Here is a 15799-nt window from a genome sequence, read left to right on the forward strand (position 1 = left end):
CTGATTCAATCCCCCTCACTAAGAATGCCCACAGCATTCTGGATTTGTATGAATTAAAGCAGGTTCTTGTACTGGGAAAAAAATGTGATTAATACTAAAATTAATGAAAGTTCCTTACATGGATAGCTGTCTGGGTCCTCGCTTTATGAGTATCTATAATTAGAGTGTCAAAATTTGGCTCAAATGGCAGTTTCTCTTGTTATTATTTATCTCAAGTATCCTGGACAGACAGATTATTTGTTGGGACTGTGATAAAGGGTAAGGAATACTTTCCTAGTATTTCTAGTATTTGTAAATAGCATTTCCTAGTATTTATTTCCTAGTATTTCCTAGTATTTCTTAAGTGTACCAATCCTGTACATGGACAGACATCACAACTTTGCTGAGTTTGATAGGATTGCTTCTGAAGTCAAGACCTACCAATACTCAAGCTAACTATTTATCATATATTCTTCCTTAGATTTTTCTTTTGCATCTCATAAAGCAGATTTGAGTCTGTGGAGATTCTTTAAATGCAGTGTAGTGTCCAGGTGATATCATGGCTATATAAAATCCATGTGTTTATGCAATCACACCTTGCCAAATCCATTCAAAACCCACCACAAGAGATATTCCAGTGACAATGTAGCAAATATTTGATCATTGTAAAGACCCAAATGGGGATTTGTATCGGCAGATGCTGTATATTGATTGTACAAAATTTTTGTGCTCTTGAGTTTATAAATTGTCTGAAATAAACTTGAAAAAGAAAAACAGGCACATAATTTAAATTTCCAAAAAGACAAAAAAATGAAAGAAGATGCAATACTGAATAAACCTGAAAAAAAAAACAAACCTCACTTTTTATAATATTTTGGGTTTGTGATTAATAAGAAAATGTAATGGAATCCTGTAGTGGCAATCTTGTAAATTATATTATGCATTTTTAGAGAATATTTGCAATAAAAAAGACATCCTCCATTTTTCTGGAAACTACTTTTCAAAAGCCATGCTTTGGCTACAATTGTCTTTTCCTAGACACTCCTTGAGGAAACATCCCATTTCTATTTCACAATTGCCTACACATGAGAAACTCCTTAGCATTCTCTGTGACTTCAAAAAGTGATGAGACATTGTCGTCTGTGAGGTATGTCCCAGACTTTTTGACAGAAAAAGATGTTTTTCTACTGACTTGAGTTTGGAATTCTAAATTTATATAAATACCATTAAAAGGTAGTTTTATAATATAAGCACAGCACAGAAAGTTTTTAAGCACAGCCACTACCTTATCAGCAAGATTCCTTCAGTAGCAAATGTGAAACTCAATTTTGCACAAAAGGACAATCACATAGGCAGCAATTTTATTGCATGAACGAAGAAAGCATTTGGAGAATACATTTAGTTTGCTAAGATAAGAAGTCTTACATAAATGGCACTTTTATTTCCTTTTGCAAAAATCTCAAGTGTGCTATTGTACTTAAAAAGGAACTGAGTTAACCAATTTACCCTAGCTCTGCTCACTGAGGCACTGGAAGATACATGTGGATGTTAAACTGTACATGAACAATTAAGGAAGAATATGTGCAGATGTGACAGGCCTTCAGATTTTTCTCTCATATCTCTTCCAATCAGTCAGAAAATTGTCTCTCTCTGATAGGAAGTACTGTATGTTACTCTGAAGCAGCAATTGCTTACTAAAGGTTTGTGCTTTCCCTTGTTTATCCAAGCTCATAACCATAGTCAATTGATTACAGAGTGTATGTCAGGCCAGTGATGTGGAAACATGGAAGGGTCAGAGACTAGATAAAATCTAGAGGGATATGGGCTGTGAAATCTGAGTGAGAAGAGAGTCTTGGTCTCTCGAGGAATGGCAGAAGAGACACTGATGTTTGTATGTTTCATCCTCTGATCTGGCCGCAGCAGATGGCACTGGCTGTAGCTCTAGAGAAATAAGACTTAAAATTAACATTTTTTAAGCAAATTGCATAAGAATTAATGAATAAGAACTGCATAAAAATAATAAGAAACAACTCTAGAAGTAATAAACTATAATATCACTTTTTGACAGTGTTGTCGACAGATTCAGACTCCCTTGTATATTTTAGATCCACATTTAGATGGAAAATTTTGGGGATAGCACTAAGGAAAATGAGTCATTAGGTTTATGTAGTGTTTGTCAGTTTGGCTCAACTGAGTTTCTTAATCATCTTTGCAGTCTATCACAACATACAGGAAATAAATATTTGATCAAGCTTTTCAATTGAATTAAAAGGAAGATTCACCTGTATGTCAGCATTACATCAATTTCATCATAATAGTATGGACACTCTGATTCTCTGTCTTTGCATATGCACTTCTGTGTTTCCACTGTTCATTTTTGTAATAAAAAGAAGGGATGAGAAATTATAGCTACTTAAGTAAATCTGTGGGTAGCAAAATATTAGGTTTGCTACATAAATCAGAACTCAACCAAAGTTGAAAGAAGCAGGTCTGTTTTGCATTACATTTACACAAGCAAATAAACTATTTCTTCAATAAAACATCCCTAATCTCATTTAGATATCAACACAGTATTGACTTCCTGATGAACCTCTGAATTCCACCTTATCTTTCCTTAAAAAAAGCTGTTCAAGCAATATACTAACTCATTTTACCCTGATCAGAACATCAGCTTTCTGCTGCTGTGATGATGTGCAGACAAAGTAGTCATCTAATGTTGAGGAAATAGCCTTTTTTCCTAGCAGCTACTACACACAGTCTGACAAATCTTATCAGAATCAGTGAAAAGTCTATCCGTGGTAGGCATATTTGGTTCCTGTCACTGCACAGATGAGAGAAAGGACTATCCAGAAGGGGAATAAGTGTGGAAAGAGCTGTGATTGTGAGGCACACTAAGTGCAGCTTGGATGGTATACATTGTAGATCTTCAAAAATTCTCAGATATAATAAATAGTGCTGCAAATACAACGGTGTCTTCACAAAGATATAGAATTCAGAAGCTGAGTTAGGAAACATAATATTCTGATGTGTTCTACTGCTGCAAAGTAGCATTCAAAATCTTGACCTTGCTTCCCTGCCAGCTATTGCCAAAAAAGATTTTCAACTTTAAAGGCAGACTATGCAGACTTTTTTTGGATGGTTAATGGATCTTTGCTAAAAATACACCCACTGATAATTTAAAACCTTATAACAATTGAAATTAAGTTTACGTAAACTCTACGACTTGTTTTCTTCGACAATGAATCCTATGTGACATGAGAGACAGAATTTCTCATTCTTTTTTCAATCTGAGGGATGACATAAAAGGAAAATGAAATTTTACTTTTTAAAGAAAAAAGATTCACAATTTCTTGGGTTTTTTGCTGTTGATGTTTTCATTTTTCAGTCAGAACTTATTACAGTTGAATCATGTCAAATGCAAAAACATGAAGTTCCCATAGTAACACTGACATTTTCACAAGTGATAATAAAGCCTTTCGAGTATCTCATAGTAATGTTTATTTAGTTTACATCTTTAGTTTATATCTTCCTTTTAATCTGTTTTTAGTATTCTTACAGTATTTTACCCTTGAGTTATATTAGTTGCTAAGAAACTAGTGTTGTAAATAAAGATGAAACATATAGCTGCCCACAAGTTTTATATAAAATCAGTTTGCCTCAATTCTGAAATGTGTGCTTCAAAATGTGAACTCTCTCTGAAAAATAAAATAAAAAATTAATTGTCCTCCCCACCCTTCCCAAAAATAAACAAACCAAAAAACTCTCACCTAAAAAAATGCAATAGTTAATATTGTATACATCCGACTGAAAGAACTGTTTTATACTAAAATAGGAAGTGCATGTTTTAATAAAGTCTGAGCGTGATATGCTGCTCAATGTCTGTAACAAAACCTCTTAAGCTAGAAAGTGGCTTAGAGAGGATTCAAGCTTCTTGAGACCATAATTTGAAGATGTTACTGAAATTTAAGTGAAGAAATCTTAAGGAAAAAGAAAGTTTAACATCAAATGCCCAAATGCCATAAGTGTCTTCCCTGCTATTGATTCAATGATAATGAGAGACATCTACAGCATGGAATGCAATACGTGTTTGATAAAAGCCTGCCAAGAAGAAGGATTTGAGACTTCATAGATTAAAAAAGAACTTAAAATTTCCAGTTTCAGGAATGAGGAGAAAAAGGAAACATCTCGGTGTTAGATTGATAGTGCATGATAGAGAATGTTTGTGGGGGGCTCTTGATGTCAGATTTAGAGATGTGACAAGGAAGAATTGGATGGCTTATCTCAGTACCTGTCATTTAAGTTGTTGCCTCAGCAGAAGCTCAGAATCACAGAATTACACAAAAGTCAGGTTTGAAAGTGACCTCTGAAGATCACCTAAACTAGCTTTCTGTTCAAAGCAGGAATTTTGGGGAGGCTATTCGGGGCTCCATCAAGTAAATTCTTAAATCTTTCCTGTGAAGGGAGATTACACCATTTCTCCAGGCATTTTACCTTAACAGTTAATTGTCCTCAGTTTTATTTTAGTGGTTTGATTTTTTTTAATCTGTTTTACTATTTATAGCTCCCATCACTTCAAGCATTTCCCCTCAAGTGACTTCTGGTCAATTGTTTCTTGTCCTGTCACTGTGGACATGACAAGAAGCGCAGGTCCTGGAGATTATGATTACATCTCCCATGAACTACTAGGGATTAGTCTGACCCAAATGCAAGACTTCTACATTTCCTTTTGTTGAGCCTTATGTGGTTTCTGTTGGCCCAGTCTTCCACTTTTTGCTACCCCCACTATATAACTCTCCCCTCAGGTTACAATTGCTTGCAAATGAAATGACAGTTCATTCACTGCTGTCATGGAGGTCATTTTATAGAGTTACTGAGTAGTACTGAACCCTAAAACATGTCTGGAGGGACTCACTCTTGATAACTGCCATTAACCAACATCCTTTGAACTAGTCCATTTAACCAGTTTTTCATACAGGTTACACTCTATCCATCCAATCCATCTTAGAAAAAAAGATGCTATTGGGAGGTCATGTCATCCCTCATTCTTTCTTTCATCTCCTTACCAAGTTGTTCCATTGTACAAAGCAATCAAGTTGGTCAAGCACAGTTTCCCCTTGGTAAATACTTACTGCCTTTTTCCAGACTTTCATGTGCCTGGTAATAGCTACTCTGGAGACCTCCTCAAGCCTCTGGAGCGAAACTGGCTTTTCTTTCCAGGATTTTCCTTTTTGAGCTTTCTGTACAGGTGCACAGTATTTATCCCTTGGTTGCAGTTGTTTCAAACATAATTTAAGCTATTTTACACTAGAATTTGTTGGGGTATTTTTCTATATTTGCAATGTACTTTTCATCTACCTGCTGTCTATAAAAAACACACAAATAACACCAACATATTTGTGCATTTCAAAAAGCTTAGAAAATTGTTTTCTAAATCAGTCAGCCTCTATCTGACTGATTGCAGGTAGCAATAAGAATCACTTATCTTTTCCTTTCTACTGTGATTTTAAAGCCCTGAACAATGGAACTGTATTTTCTACTTACTGCATGAAACACTATGTGTATTTTTCATTTTGCCAGCATCCAAAGTGTAAAGAAAGGCATCAGGCACCTTGCTCTTGGCCAGATGGTAAAAATGCATATTTGGCCATTTTCCTACTTTTTGGGTTGCCTGTTTTATTTTGTGTTCTGTTTCCCTTCTACTTATTTGTTCTTGAATGTGTTCCCTTGTGCCCTTGCTTTGCCATAAAATTGCCTTTACTCTAAGCAACAGCAAGCTGTGTGCTCATGTTGTAGAGATTTGACACTGTTTTCTCTCAGTGGGCTTCCCAGCACCTGCTGTAATATCCATAATCTAAACCTTGTTTGCCTCCACTGTTGAGGCATTTTTTTATTTTTGGAATGTAAGTGTCAACAGATGTGATTGAAGATAATGAGACATGGTACCACTGTGAGATTACACCTGGGACGGTGGCTGGGGGAAATCGTGCAGAATAGATGGCCCTTGCAAATGTAGGCTGGCTATCTATCTGTAATCAGGTTGATTTTCAGTATACTGTCTAGATTCGATAGATCGATTATTTTTGGTGAATCAAATCTTTAGAACTTAAGCAAAGCACTCAGATTTAACCTACATGTACAGACACTAAGTAAATTAGAAATTACTTAATCTCCGACAAATATGTCATGTCATGTTTGATGCAACACACCTTCAGTATACTAAATAAAATACAAGTAACTTTTTCAGCAGTTTGAGAAGTCTTATGCTGATTTGAAAAAATGAAAAACAAATTCTCATTTCTTATATTCCTTTCTAAGCAAGTTTCTATACAGGTTTGCTCATGAAAAGGAAAAGGGAAATAAGAGATTGTAATTATTTGATAGCGCTGGAAGCAAGTACAATTGATTAGGATAGTGCAGGATAATTTACATTTTTAATTTCATTGGTTGAAGACTGGAGGGTGTTGTCATGTTGTCCTTGCTGTTGCATGCAGCACATAAATGTTGAGATTTTTCTTTGAAAAAGATGTAGCTACTCAAGCTGAATTGTAGTTGAAAGAAATGAGCACAAACAGAAATACTGTGTGATCTCAGCCTTTATTTTGTGGTATATCTACAAACCGAGTTGCAATTCATTGTAAATGTGACCCTCAAAAGCTATCTTTAGAAGAGAAAAATGCAGTCTAAAATTTGAGCTTCAGTAGACAGTGAAAATAGAAAAGCTGTGATGATATTTTTCAGATATTTTCTGATGTGATTTGTTCCTATCAGATATTAAAGGACTTTCAGGTGTTCTATAAGTACTTTTACTTTTGCTGAAGGCAGTAGTTGCATCTAGAGGAAATTACTTTGGAAACTGTTTTACGTGTTTGACACACAGTCATGAGAATTTTTGATATGATGAAAGTGTTATGTTGAGTACAGGACACAAGCTGCAAACACACACTGAGAATCTGAATACACACTGAGAAGTATTTCCCACTGTGAAGTATTTCCAACCAATTGTTTCTTTTGCAGCATTTATTTTTGTTATTGCATGGGGCTGTTTTAATGTAGTAAAGAATTATTTTTATTTTCATATGAATAACGAAATTAGAACAAATGACATGAGCTCTAACTGATAACTCTTCAACTTAACATGTACTGCCAGAGCATTACCAAGCAGTAAATCACATGGTAAAATCTCACAATATAAGAAACTGTATGATTTCATGTCTCTAGCTTTTTCTCTATGTATTTCTGTGATAGAATAATTTTAGTTTACAACATCAATTGCACTGTATTTTTCATTAACTACATCTTATACTTCTTCTGAGCCATCCTGGGACTGGAAATAGAGGAAGAAACTTAAAAAGACAGGGCATTTTCAAATGCAGAAATTCCCAAGACAGCATAATACCAAAGTCCTGTTGGAATGAGGATTTACTTATGCACATAGATTTGTTCAAATGTAAGGTTTCAGAGAGCATGGGTCAGAGCAGGCACAATACATGGCCTCTGTACAGATTTTACATCAAATGCCATCTTGATCTCTTTATCAAATGGAGGCATTTTCACAGTCCCATCCAGAAAATGCTTTTAGTTTTGACTTTCTTTCACAGTACTTTTCCAAGCTGCACAGTACCTGCCTCTGTGCTTTTAAGCATCCGTGGGTGGGAAATCTGTAGGATCATTTGTCAATAAAACACACTTCAAAATGGTTTTGATTTGGAATGCAGGAAAAGTCCAATATTTAATCTGAAACAGCTGTAGGCTGAAGATATTTTCTCCTGCTCTCTAAGCATTGCAGGAGAGTTATTCCACATTCTTCCAAACACCCACTCCTTAATATTAATAAGACTACTCTTAGTTGAAATATGTTATGGTAAAATTAACTATGCTCAAGACAATTCAAAGACTCAGTTTCTGTTAAAGCTATTTCACTGAATCAATTGGCTTAACATATCAAAGAAAATATAAAAAATGTGTCAGTTATACAAAGCATGAATATCCTACATCATGCTTATTGAGTATTATACAGCAGGATTTCTTCTTAGACACTAGAAAATCATAAGAAAATTCAAAAAAATTTGGTATATGAGGTAGCACAGAAAATATACCTACAGCTGGGAAGCGTTCTGATCTGACAATGACATCTCATTTATGAGGTGGGAAAATCTTAGCAGAGCTATAATACTTTCCAAGCAAGTAGAAAGAGTTTTGATATGGCCCATCCAGTCATCAGCCAGCCCCTGCAATTAAAATTATGATAGTGACAAAAAGCATCACACAGATGGTGTGTTACCTTTTAGACAGGGAGTCAAGAAGACAATTCAGGTCTTGAAGAAAACATCCTCCAGAAGTATGGACAGCACCAGGGAGATGATCATAAATAAACTGTACAAAATAAGGTATGCTGCTCAGGAAAGCTGTTTGTGAGGCATTATAATGAGCCAGAGTCATGGTATTTGCACAGCAAAATAGGAAGGGAAATCCACCTGAGAAAATGGAAAGTCTGGAAAAGATTCATCGGCACACAAAATGATCACTGGGATACAACATACATAAGCAAATTTGATGACCTAAAAAATCATCACACTTTTCATTTAGCAAGCCTCATGTGGTAAAATACAGACTCTCAATGCTTTTTCCTCTTCAGATACTTGAAATTGGATCAGACCTTTGAGAATTTTGGTACAGATCTGAGCAGTTTAATTTCTCCCCAGTATCAGTGGGAGTTAATGCTTCTCAATGTTGTGAAGGTTTGTAGCAATAAATTACTGCAGAGTACTAATCCAGTATCAGACACTTTGGTACAGTAAAATTTGGTATTCTAAAACCTTAAAATCTTTGTATAAACCATAAAAAATACAGTTCTTTTTAAATTACTTTTTATTTATTGCCCGAAGTACTGCATCTAGGTCTGGAGTCCAAAATACAAGGAAATGTGGACCTATTAGAACTAGTCTAGAGGAGGGCCAAAAGATCATCAAAGGGCTGGAAGACCTCTCTTGCAAAAACATTTTGAGAGCTGTCTTTGTTCAGCTTGGAGAGGAGAAGGCTCCAGAGAGATCTTTTTGTGGCCTTTCAGTACCTGCAGGAGGCTTATAAAAAAAAAGGAAAAAAAAAAAAAAAGAGAGAGTGATTTTTTGCACTGACACATAATTATAGGACAAGGAGGAAACTTTTTAAACTGAAATAAATTTATGTTAGGTATTAGGAAGAAATTCTTTTTTCAGAGGGCTGTGAGGCACAAGAACAGGTTGCCCAGACAAATTTTGGATTGCCCATTTCTGGAAGGCCAGGTTGGATGAGGCATTGAACGTGGTATAATGGATGTCATCCCTGCTCGTGGTGCTGGGATTGAAGATATAGGATCTTTAAAGTCCTTTCCAATCTAAGTAACTCCTCTGCTAAGGAATAAACATACAAACTTTTAAAAGTTGCTATTATAACATTTTCCCATTCTATTAATCGTAAATAATTTATATAAATAATATAATCTCAACTATTTTAAATAAAATATAACAGGTTACTTTTTTGGTCAATTTCTGCTATTTAAAACTACCACTTGGCATTTCTATTGTGCTAGTCATCCAAGGATATGAAAATGCTTCATAAACATGAATTAATTAAATCCACATTGGTCTCATGTGGAAGTGATGGAAAAGCGAAGTCATTTTCTATGTGACTAAAATGCAAACACCTTCATGGGCGTAAGTGCCAGCTCTTTAAGACTTCATAACATCATTAGGCAGTAGATTAAGACAAAAAGTTATTAATATTCAACTGAAACTGCAGAAATAATGTGTTTATATGAAACCTGCTTACTTGATTTAATGAAAGCACTAAAAATTAGTCATAAAATTTTATGTAAAGCATTTATTCTTTTTTTTGTTCCTCCTGCCTCTGGGTAGACAACCAATTTGCAGAAGGAAATCCATCTGAACTTCTACCTCTTCTTACTGCTAATATTTATTAAGTTAGAAGAGGTAGAATTTCAGATGGATTTCCTTCTGCATTATAACATTATAACTAACATATCCAACTATTATGAGGTGATAGTAATGAAGACATCATCTTTCCAGTCTTTGTATTTAAAACATTCTACAGAATGTTCTTTCCTTCATGAAAAGTCTTTCTTCAGTTCTGTATTAAAGCTACCTAGCTATATCTATTTTATCTATCAATCATACTGCAGAATGATTTATATTCTAATTAACCTCTGATATAAAGAAAAAATTAAAGACCCAACAGAACTGTTTGCTTATAAACAAGGCAAAAATGTCTTTCATTTTAGATAACAGTTCAGTAACAATAGTTGTGGTAAAAGTAGAAGTTTTCAAGACATCATAAGGGCATTATTTGTCCTAATGCATGAAATAAAGAAGCATATGGAACACAACTTGATGAATGTGTAAAACAGCTAAACTAGTTTGAAAGCTTAAGAGTAGCAGAGAATTAAAAATTGTCTTCCTGAACATATAGTATGTGGTGGGTTCTTCTTAGAGAAGAGCACTTTTGAAAATTATATTCTGCATCTGGCATACAAATACGTGCCAGACCAATACACTGACCAGACTTGCTTATGATTTTTTGCAAAAATTGGCATGTTTGCATTTAAGTCATATGATTTCAATCCCTTAAGAATATCTTAATGTTTAAATTACATAGTGTCCTGAATTTATTTCCAAACATTCATAAAATCCAGTTGTTTTTTTTTCTGTTCCATCCCTGTCCCGCCTTTATTGTCTTAGCACTGACAAGCAAGCAAACATAACTCTGCTTTGTGTTCCTTCTACTCATTCAATTTAATTAATCTCACAAGACTGCAGCTTTGAAGCATTCATTTTTCTGTATAGTAAATTAACAGTCATTATTTCAGTTATAAATGAAGGAATTGAAATCCTCAAACTACCAAAAATTCTTGTTGGAATTTGACAAAAATACTAGAAGACAGAAAAGAAACCCCTGAAACATTTTTTAGACTTGCTCAAAATCTATTGACTCTTACGTCAACAGAAGTGAAGATTAGGAAGAATGAAAATTTGCTTTGTATTTTGTCAAATTTCAAAAAGCCAGTGCAACAGACCTAGAGATGGGATGAAGAAAAAGCAACATCCAATTTTGGATTATGGACATGACAGTGAACTGAAAAAAAACTCATACTCTTTGAATAACTTGAAAATACTTGTACAATAACAATCTCAATAAATGATAAAAATAGTTAAGAAAATAATTTTCTGGACAAAAGCCACAGAAAATGTTATTAATTTTGAGGGCTTAATTTTTTTGTCTCCACCTCAGACCTAAGCACTTCTTTTTCTGTTATCATCATGAATACATTGCTTTTATTACAAAAACCAAAAAAGTATATATATTACATCTGCTATCACACAAGGAATACAAAGCTTACACACAAGGAATAACAGTAGACCATCTATGCAATATTTCAGGCCAGTACCAGCCACTTCAACTATATAAAAAGAAACCAAATTGTTCCCTCTGAAATATGGACAGAAGTATTCATTTGTAAGCATGAGCATTCAGTTTTAGATTACTGGCTTAGCAGTTTATGAGGTGGAAGAATGCAATGCATGACCATGTGATCATGTGGGGAAGATGATTTGGCTTGTGCTTTCACAGCAGTTCAAAGCTCTGTTATCCTGAAGTGAGTTGGACTAAGTTTTGGGAGAACATATATTCACAGTCTGTGAGATTAAGAAGCAATATGAGAAACCTTCTCCCTGCTCATTTTCTCCTGAGACCTTCTCTTCCTTAAGTTTTGTATCCCTTCATGGGATGGGATGTTTTATCTCCGAGCTTGTTTTTTCATGCGCTCTCTAATGTCACACACACACACACACAAACACACACATTTGGTCCAAGTTAAAGCTCTGCCTCTTTCCAATGCTGAGAGCATTAATGACTATGGAGAAGGAATGGTTTGGACAGCAAACAGGACCTCTAGCTTCTATTGTGTAGAAAAACAAGGACTTAAATAGGCTGTAACTCTCCACTTCTCCAGGTATCTTAAATGGATCAGTGTAGCAGACAGATGACAGATTTATTGTTCTCTATTATCCAACAATGTTGCATTTTGTGATTTTTTTTTTTTTTTGGAAGGATGAGGTAGTGGCCAGTGGGTGTTTCATTTGAGCCTGCATCCAGAATCCAAAAAACAGCTTTGGCACATCCATGTTAAAAAAGTCATAAGATGTGCCAGGGAAGGAGTAGTGAAGTGAGATCTCAACTGAGAAATTAGTTATGCTAGGTTTCCCTCTAAGGGGAGAAAAGAACTGAAGGCTATCCTGATAGGATGATTGATCTTACTGACCCGCACAAAATCCTGCTATGTCCAAAAGCCAAAAAATACCATGTGTATGGAACCAAAGCCTAAGTCAGTCCAATTAACATTTTATAGAGAAAGACCTTGCTTCAGATTCCATCAGACCACTAGTGCTACAGGGCTCACACTTCTCCAGCGATGGAGGAGACGGAACCAAAAATCAGAATTGTACTTTCTTTTTATTATAGATGGAGAATAAGATAATGCCACAGCTGTGCACCCAAAGTTAGATGAGGTTAACCTAATGAAAAGTCCTTCAAAACCTGGGGGAGGGAGTGTGTTTGGGATATTTGTTTATTTATTCAATTTAAATTAATATATTCTGCTTAAATTAATATATTACATTTACTATCTTATTTCTATTAAGTACCATGAAGATTAGACAAGGTATTTCTATTTTCAAAGGAAAATTGATTTTATTGTGGCTCCACAATTTGGGCCATATGGAAAACCGAAACAATGAGTGGTTTTTGGTCCTTGAAACTATGAAAATTTTATTCAGTATCTTCACTGTGAGCAAGTATTTTACAGAAACACTGTAAAATTTATAAAAAAATTTAACTGGCATAGCTCAGAGCCTAGAATACATATTTGTCACTTTTTTTTTCTGCCCCCCTCCTGACCACTGAATGCTTAACCAAGCAAATTTAGTACTCAGTATTAACACATTTGGTATGGAGTAGTATTAAATCATATATACAGAACCTTTCCTTGGCAAGCTGGTTTTGATTTTTGGTCCTCTCGTAGGCTGTGGCAGGTGGAGACAGATACTGAGAGCAACACGTGAGCATCTCAGGCTCCCTCCAGCAGAGTCTCCTGAGCTCCCCTTGCTCTGTTGCTAAGGAAACAGGACAAGCGTATAGCAGCCTCTCCTCTCTCTGAAAACCACAACACCTAAAATGTGATTAAAACTGTCTGTTTTCATGTTGAGGAGTCATAAGTTTTAAAGCTTCCAGCCCAGGTTGCTCTGAAGCATAATGGAGAAAGGAATAAATTAAGGAGTGGGGGAAAATTCTTACTAAAAATGTCTCAAGCAAGCTGCTGCTCTTTTAGTTTAGAGCTATGTATAAATACAGCTATTTATAATCTGCTGCTGCAATCATTATGTCAGTATATTCAGTGCAAAACTCTTTGCAAATAGTGCTGTGAGTCAGAGATAGAGAATATTTTTCAAGGGCAAGCACTTTACAGCTTGGACCTCCCCTATATCTTTGAGAATTTTGTGACTCTGAGTCATTGGTCTCCAAGCTTGCAATTAAGAAGAGCATCAATAATGCTATGGTCTATTATTATTGATACTTAGAATGCAGTATAAAGTGAAATCTCCTCATAATGTCACAATACCTATCCAGAACTTTCAGAACTTTCCTTGACTCACATAGCTCATGATTATGAAAAGACGTAGCAAGGCACTTAGCTTGATATATATATATATATATATATATATATATATATATATATATATATATAATATATATATTTACAGCTGGAAAGAAAGGACACAGTAAAGCTGAGGCTCTTGCCTAAGTTAATGGTCTCAGACATGAGTAGACTTTTCTTAAAAAGGCAGCAACATGTACAGCTTTATTGTAATCACAGCTATCTAAATACAACACCAAACAACATTAAAACAAGAGGGCACTGAAGGTATAGACTCTTTCCTAGTTCTTAAAGTTTATTGTGACAGAGGTTTTCATGTTGCCATATACAAAGCCTGAACCACTGTATGCATGTACAGTAGGCACAAACTGCGCTGTTAATCTATTGCAGTCTGTAAATTTAAATAAAGTGTAACACCAACTAATGATCTTGTTCTGCATATTATTTTCTACACAGAAGATGCAGCAGTTTCCTCACATCCAAAAAATAAACTAACTTTGAATGTTGTGGGTTTTTTTCTAACAGATCAAACAAGTACTTTAATGAAGATGAATTAAATTTTTTTTCTCCCGTTTTTGCAAATTTGTTTTTTCAAATATTAATTCTCATTAGTTCTAAAAGTTACAAAAGCATTTCTTCAAGTATGACTTTATAGTCAATATGTCTAAAGAACTAATGTAATTAAAAAAAAAAACCTGTTAAAATGATAGAGCAGAAGCCAAATTAAATAGACCAAACAGATGATGAATGCTTGAAAAATGAGTGAAGGAAAGCATTCTTGTCCTGAGCACCAATTTCTCTTTCTTCTACGCATAAAATAATGCAAATCCAAACTGTCTTGCACACTGAAATGGCACAGTTAAATATACTGTTATATTCAGATTTTTTATTGCCCCAAATCTTAGTCTTACTTTGGGCTAATATGTTTTTGTTATAGTCTCTTAAAACATTTTCATGGAAGAAAAACCTCCTTGGAACTCAGTGAAGTAAAGAGAACATCTCAAACTGCATCTGGTCTTTTGTACAACTTCAGAGTAAACAAGGTCTATAGCAGAAAGGATTTATAGATTTATTAATTGTCTCAAATTATTCTTCTGAGTATAGTGAAGTGCCATTTGTTTTGGTAGTCACACCAAAAGCAAAAAATAGGAGACAAAGACATTGCAACATAAGCTGGTGTGCAGCCAGTAGGACTGATTCACTTCTGAGTGTACAAACCATTACTTGTTCAAGAGTACAACCATAAAAGTGTTTCTTCCACATGTTAGGAAGCTCCAACAGATGACATGTGGGTCTAATAATTCAAAGATCAGTGTGTTTCCAGACATTTCTTGGCAGATCTCAACAGTCTTACGTCCATCAATATGTAATGTCATGTAATTTTCTAGGTTTCTCTAACTGATATTTTTGATTAAATTGACATAGTGGTTTTAGTGTACTTTCAGACAGAGATGCATTGCTTTGACTTGCTGATTATGTAGCTGCTGATAAAGAAGTTTCACTTCAGCAGTTTCAGAATCAATAGCAAGAAATGCAACTGCAGGCCATATGTGTGCTCCTTACTTTATTACTTTCCTTTTTGGTATTATTGTAGTCTGGGGGCTCCCTAGCTATCTAACATGGTACTTTTTGATCTTTTAAAATGTCAAACTGCTGCCAGGACACTATTTGAATGGATTTACTCTCATCACTTCAGAGGGAAAGCAATAGCAAAAGAAAACCTGGAGAGAAAGCATTTTCCCCTTACTGATTTTGACCTCAAGGATGCATGCAGCACACTTCTGTTTTCCATGGAAAGTATCAGCCAGCATACTCACTGATTGCTCTTACCTTTTAATGTATAATGAATAGAAAAAATAAATTAATTTTCCTGAGAATTGTATTTTGCAGACATAGCCTCAGTTTCTTGTGCTGCAACATAAAAACTTTGCCTGTGCCTAGCAGTGAAATCATATCCACAGATGTTGCAGAATCAAAAAAAATTTCAAAACCACCTTCACCTCCTCTTGAAGATTTCTTTACATAGTTACATAAATTGATTGCATAATCCAGCTGCTGTCAGCTTCAGTCTGGGTCTTGTCAGAAGCATTTCTCAAAGTACCTACTTTGATGGAA

Source organism: Ammospiza caudacuta, chromosome 2 (genome assembly GCF_027887145.1).
Source record: "Ammospiza caudacuta isolate bAmmCau1 chromosome 2, bAmmCau1.pri, whole genome shotgun sequence".
NCBI lineage: Eukaryota > Metazoa > Chordata > Aves > Passeriformes > Passerellidae > Ammospiza > Ammospiza caudacuta.